This window comes from Cynara cardunculus (genome assembly GCF_001531365.2).
Source record: "Cynara cardunculus var. scolymus isolate 2C chromosome LG 13, CcrdV1, whole genome shotgun sequence".
NCBI classification, from domain to species: domain Eukaryota; kingdom Viridiplantae; phylum Streptophyta; class Magnoliopsida; order Asterales; family Asteraceae; genus Cynara; species Cynara cardunculus.
The window spans coordinates 19,115,300-19,121,499 of NC_037540.1; positions in this window are offsets into that span (position 1 = coordinate 19,115,300).

A 6,200-nucleotide genomic window follows, 5' to 3' on the forward strand; every position below is an offset into this window, starting at 1 on the left:
AATGCACACCCCACCCATCCACTCAACTGGTTCTCAACAACCAGTTGTTTCAATTGAACACGGGGATAGAGCACATCTTCTAACTACTTCTCATTTGGAGAATGTAGTTATTGAAATAAGTAGGCCACTGCCCCAGCCTACGACTTCGATTCTGTGCACCTCGAGTCTAGAGCCGATACACTTAGGTACACATGAGTCAAGAGCATCTGTTGCTCCAAGTACAGTTCTTAGTGAACCTTCCGGAACGACCGGAGTGGTGTCTTTGGACATTTCACAAGGACAGGTCGGAAGTCCTACCAATGCTAACATTATGCCAACATTGAACGTAGGCACAACAGTTTATTCAACTGTTGTTACAACTGGTAATCTAAGTGATCCAGGTGTGAATTTACCCGACTTTGTGTCAAGGGAATATTTGGACGGCGCCCTAAAGGCAGTTCAAGATAATATGGATGCTCAAACGGCCAGTCTGAAAAGACTTCTGAAGGGAAAGGAAACTGTAGAAGAAGAGCCACCATCTACCCCATCACCACCACATGTACCTGAACCGTCAGTACAAGAACAATCGGTGGATGAACTTAAATCGTTACTATATGCAAAATTGATGGCATCTCAAAATCCAGATGCTGAAGATGCAGATTTGGTTGGCCTCTTACGACAACAATTAGACGTTAACCCTTTTGTTTAAGCCTTAGAGTTTTTGGCTTTTCAAGATGTGGTTACTTTTAGCTTTTCTAAAGTTAGCAAGTTAATTACATCCAAAACCCAAGATCTAAAAAGTTAAATGGATGCTCTCTTTGAACGGGTGTCTACTTTGGAAGAAACTTTTAGGTCTCAGGCCATATCTCATAAACGAAGGCATGACGATCTGGATGATCCAGATAGTCATGAGGGGGAGAGGAAGAGACAGAGATTGGCCGAGACATCTGAGCAAGTTGCAAGGGTTGGAGATGAGCCATCAACTCAAGATGTTATTGCTGAAGCTTCTGCCCCGGAATCTGTTTGGGAAAGAACAATTGAGGCCATTGTGATTGAAGATGAAGAAATGGAGACAAGTCCTACGATCGAGCCAATGGCTGAAAAGCCGACGGACTCTATAGTAGGAACAAGGATGTTATTGGACTTGTCTGTCAATGTAGGTTTCAACGATGTGTTCTCTACTACTCTGGGTGGAGAGCAAGATTTTGTAGAAGACATTGACAACATTGACGAGTCGACTGGGATCTACTTTGATTTTGAAGCTGATATAGATGATGAAGATCCAGTTTTTCCTGTTCAAGAAGACCGTCAGTCTGTTCCAGAATCTTCCACTGCAGATGTACCTGATGTGTCAGACATCCCTGCTCCAAGAGAACAAGATGATCCTACTGAAATCTTCACCAAAAATTATGTGCCATTCCATATCAGAGCAAATTTTCCTGGTTATGATCGAGCAAGAATCCGAGAGCCATATTTAGAAGATATCTACTTTGGAATTTTCATCCGACATCGAAAAGCTCTGAGCGGTGATAAAGTTCTTGGCATTCATCGTCAGACCAAAGATTACCGCATTGAATAAAAACACCGATAAGTGAAGTGCGTGCCAAGCATCGGGTAGTTACGATCAAACAAATTGATGCTCAGAAGCTTCTAAGAATCTGGTATCCTGTGTTTACAGTTACTAGACAGGATGGTCAGATTTSGAGATTCAGCGAAGCTGATTTTTCAAGCTTATACTTGGAAGATCTTGAATATATGTACTTCGAAATTAGAAACATGACCAACAGGAAGGAAGGAGAACTGATTGCTCTTGAAGCCATCAAGAGATTTATGCGTTGTCATGTGAAACTGGCTGTGGTCATTGTTGTTCAACTTGGCCTTGAAGACAATCAATGGATCATCAATGTGAAAAGACCAAATCAAGAATTAGAATATATTGAAGCTTATCCAGTCTATATGATTCTTGAAAAGCCAGAATTCGGGGTCATATACTTTGCTCAACTTCAAGTAAAGAAATTCATGAGATTTAGTGATCTGAATAAATATTCTGTTGGTACGATAAGATTGGTGAGAAGGGCGCTTGACTTGAAAAGGGTAAACAATGACAGAGCTGCTGAATCAGAAAGGATGAGTTCTAAAGAAATATATTTGTTGGTCAATGCGATAAATTTGCTCGAGGAGAAAATCCAATACAGGAACGCTCTGAGAAGATTAGAGAAAATTCTTGGACTTCGAAAGACGAAATTTACAAGAGTCCAAACTTGAATCCAAAGGGGGAGAATATTGGGTTTGAGTAAGAGCTTTAATGTTGTATTCAAGTTTCTCCTTACTATATTTGCTTTGTAATAGTGTAGCTTTACTATTTGCTAGTATAAATAGTATTTTCCTTGTAATTGTCATTACCAAGTAATTAGCAGATTGTAATCAAGACTAGAGTTGTAATTTCTCTCTCTCAATTAAATCAGTAACATTTGATGATCTATTCTTCTCTACTATTCTATTCATCTTGTTCTTGAAGATTTTATCATTTTTGTATGAATCTTGGACTTCACACCACCTCCATGTGTCGAGTCGTCAAAGCAAAGGAGGCTTGACGACGATGAGGACCTAGACCTGTTTGGCCCTCAAAGTCATCAAGAGAGGGAGAACCAATCCACTGCCGCTCCAAGTATCACACCAAGGGCTGCCCCCTCTGCTCCATCTTCCTCTGCCCCGAGCAAGCTAGCGTCAGAGTCTTCATGGCAGAGAGCAAAGATGTAGATGCATTAAAAAGAGAAAATATGCCCATGGCATCCCATGCATAACCAGAAGGACAGCAAAAGGATGAAGATGTGATCCAGCCCTTATCCATCTACATATCTTCCTCTGAGTCAGAAGAGCCTTTGTCTTATTTCACAGAGTTTGCCATTGACACTGCTGCTCCATCAACAAGAGGGCAAGAAGAAGAAGAGGTGGTAGCAGTGAATGTGGCCGATCCATCACTCACGACCATTCCTGTTGCTCCACCACCACCAAGGAACACGCACAGAGCTAGGGTCCCTGCTCAAGGGACCAAAGTAGTCACTCCAGCTATGAAGCAGAGGGTTCCTTTTAAACCAAGAAGAGCAGAATAAGGCGCAAGCAGCAGGCCTCGGAGCACCAAACATCCCTCTGATCGAGTTCAAAAGATCAAGGATAGTATAGATGCAATGATGACACCCACACCCTCTAACAAGCCAATAAAGGACAAGGCAGATAGCGAAGACATCTACCAGTTTCTTTACATCCTGCTAGATGAGACACCGGTCATCAAGATCAATCTCCATCCAATGGTCCAAGAGAACATCAGGCAGAGGTTCTTACATCACTACTCGTAGCCTATCTCTGCAATCCATTCTGTCAATGGAATCAACCAAATCCTCGACATCAAGAAACGTACCTTTGCGCACCATCAAATTGTCTTCAATGAGTATATGGTGGAGAGGTCTCATGGAAAAATTTGTACGTTCACAGATTGTGATCTTATAAATCTGAATCCATGGGACCTTCTAACTCTGTATTTCTTCACGGATCATAAGAAGGACAAGGGGCTCAAATATGATGTGGCCAATTCTACAATAAGATAGACGATGATAGACCTACTCGACTTCAGATGTAAGTTTGACTTTCAACTAGCTCTGGACTTGTGAATTGATCAATTGAGCGTCACTGCACCAAATGAAGATCTACAAGGCCTCAACAACATTCCATCGTGGACTGTGCAAGTGGAACCATAAGTAAGAGTGGTCTTCGGAAATGAACAAGAAAGAAAAATATTTTTTTTGAGGAAACCAGGGCCTCAAGTACTCAAACTCTACTCTGTGCTACATCAAATATCACTTACTCAGGGGAAGAGATACCTCCCCTAGAGCAAAAGAAAGAGCAAAAATTATTCTAAGGTCAATTCACAACTTGCTGGAGTTTCGAGAACTTCTTAGAAGGTTCATCAAACTTCAACTTGTCTAGGCCATATTTTTTAAGCATTTTTCTATCTTTTCAATCAATGTAATTTCCTTTCATCGTATTGTACTTTTTCTAGATAGATAATGTAAAACAAAGATCTCTTTTAACCTCTGGCTTTGACTAGACTTATGTTTTTGAATTCAAGTAAGAGCTTGCCTTATTTACACTTACGGGGAGATTGTTAGACCCCATCTTGTGAAATTGTAAGCAATAAGTCTCTTACTCTAGTCAATAGGACTTTGTCTATTAAAGCAGTTTGGACTAAGAGCTCTCTTGCAGAAGAGGTCGAGAACCAGAGCTCTTACTCAAGAATGAAGGTTCCTACATACAAAGCCCGTGCTCAATCTCCATGGACGATTAAACCTTATGCACCAAGAAGCATAAGCGCCTGATGCAAAGATTCAACTCCAGACATAGAGCCTCTGTATAATATTGTAGAGCTTCTGGTCTTATTACTCCATGGAGTGCGCGTGTAGTCCAGACATTCTCGTAAGTGTTAAACAGAATCAAGGCGACTTGACTTGGTCTGCTCCACTTTTCAAGGGAAGTCAAAGATAAGGACGCGAACTTTGCAACTCAGAGATTCAAGCCATATTTATATCATAGTTGTTTGACTTAGGCGTATATAAGGAGGCTTCCTTTTGGGTTCGGGGTAATTTCATGATGAAATCCATTGTAATATGGTCCCATTTCCAGACAGGAATTTTCAAAGATTGTAGATTTTCATAGGGTCTCTAGTGTTTGATCTTAATTTGCATACATGTTAGGCATCATTGCACATATCTTGCTATGTCTTTCTTTAATCCGAGCCACCAATAGAAAGGTTTCAAATCTTTGTAAATCTTATTGGTACCTGGATAAATGAAAGTACGATATTTGTGACTTTCATTCTATTGATCCCAGATCTCTCAATAACATGAATATTCAAGTTATGAATAACCTAAATATATCGTGTAGATGGAAAATAGTGAAGAACACACAAGAACACAAGAGAATATTCGAGAATAAGTTTGAGTGTCAAATGTTTCACTATTATTCAAATGATTGGTAGGAAAGCGTAAACGATTACAAGAATGATAAAGCCTATTTATACTAGTAATCTAATTATGGAGATTGCTATCTATGGAAGATATTTAGGAAATCTTTTATGAAAGGAATTTAAGGGAAAGTAAATAAAGCAAAGTAAAGAATGTTGAGTCCAGCTGTCGATTTGCCATCTCCAGCTGTCTTCTAATGGGCGTGTTCAACCATGAGTCTTATGGTCTTCTTGATCGAGTACCTCTGGTTGAACTGTTGTGGAAAACTCCAAGTGTTGGTAACCAGAGGGGTTATGGAAATGCGCAGTTCATCGCACCTACGGACATTCATCGCACCTCTGCTTGTATTGGGCACTTAGACTTTTTGCTTGAGAGTCTTCCATCGGCCTTCTACTCTTTCACACTTGTGTTTTTCATTACTTTTACAAATAATAGTGATGGGGTCGAACAATCTCCCCCTAAGTAGTGAAAAGACAAATATTGACTAGTCTATGAACATATAAAAGAATAATGAGAGACATAGGCTAATCTAGAAAAACATCCTTTTGCCAAAAAAATTCATTGGACTAGGTGTTGGATGAATTCTTACAAAACAATGAACAAAATGAAATTGCATGATAGAGATATTTTAATCATGGTCTCCTCTTGAATAAGTTTATGTACTTCCTTCATCGACACATGTGGTCTGCCTAGTCTTTCTCTGATGACTCCCTGAAACCATTCAAGTGTATTGGTTGAATACTTGAAGGCCTCAGTTAGTCTGAAGAACTTTTTATTACCATACTCGTTTTTTAAAACAAATCTGAGCTCTAGTTTAGTTAAGACCGATACAGATCGCTTCTCCTGTAATCCTTGGAAATCTTCATCTAGAGGAGTGCATGAAAGTCTTTCAATACCAAGTTCAATAGCAATTTGGAACTCGCTCTTTGCTCTGAACTTCACCAAAGTTTCCATCGTCTCCACTATCGCTCTGTTGGCCATCCCATACCTTATCCCTAGGTCTTGTCGCTGAATTGTGTGGCCATAAAGATCGATCAAGTCCCATGGATTGAGATTGATTAAATCATTGTCATTGAAGACGCTGCTCATCCTATGTGCACGTTCCGTGGTATATTGTTGATGTACTTGATAGCTCGATTTATGAAGGTTGTCATCTTGATGTCTAGGACTGTCTTGATTCAATCATTTGAGAAGACGACTTGT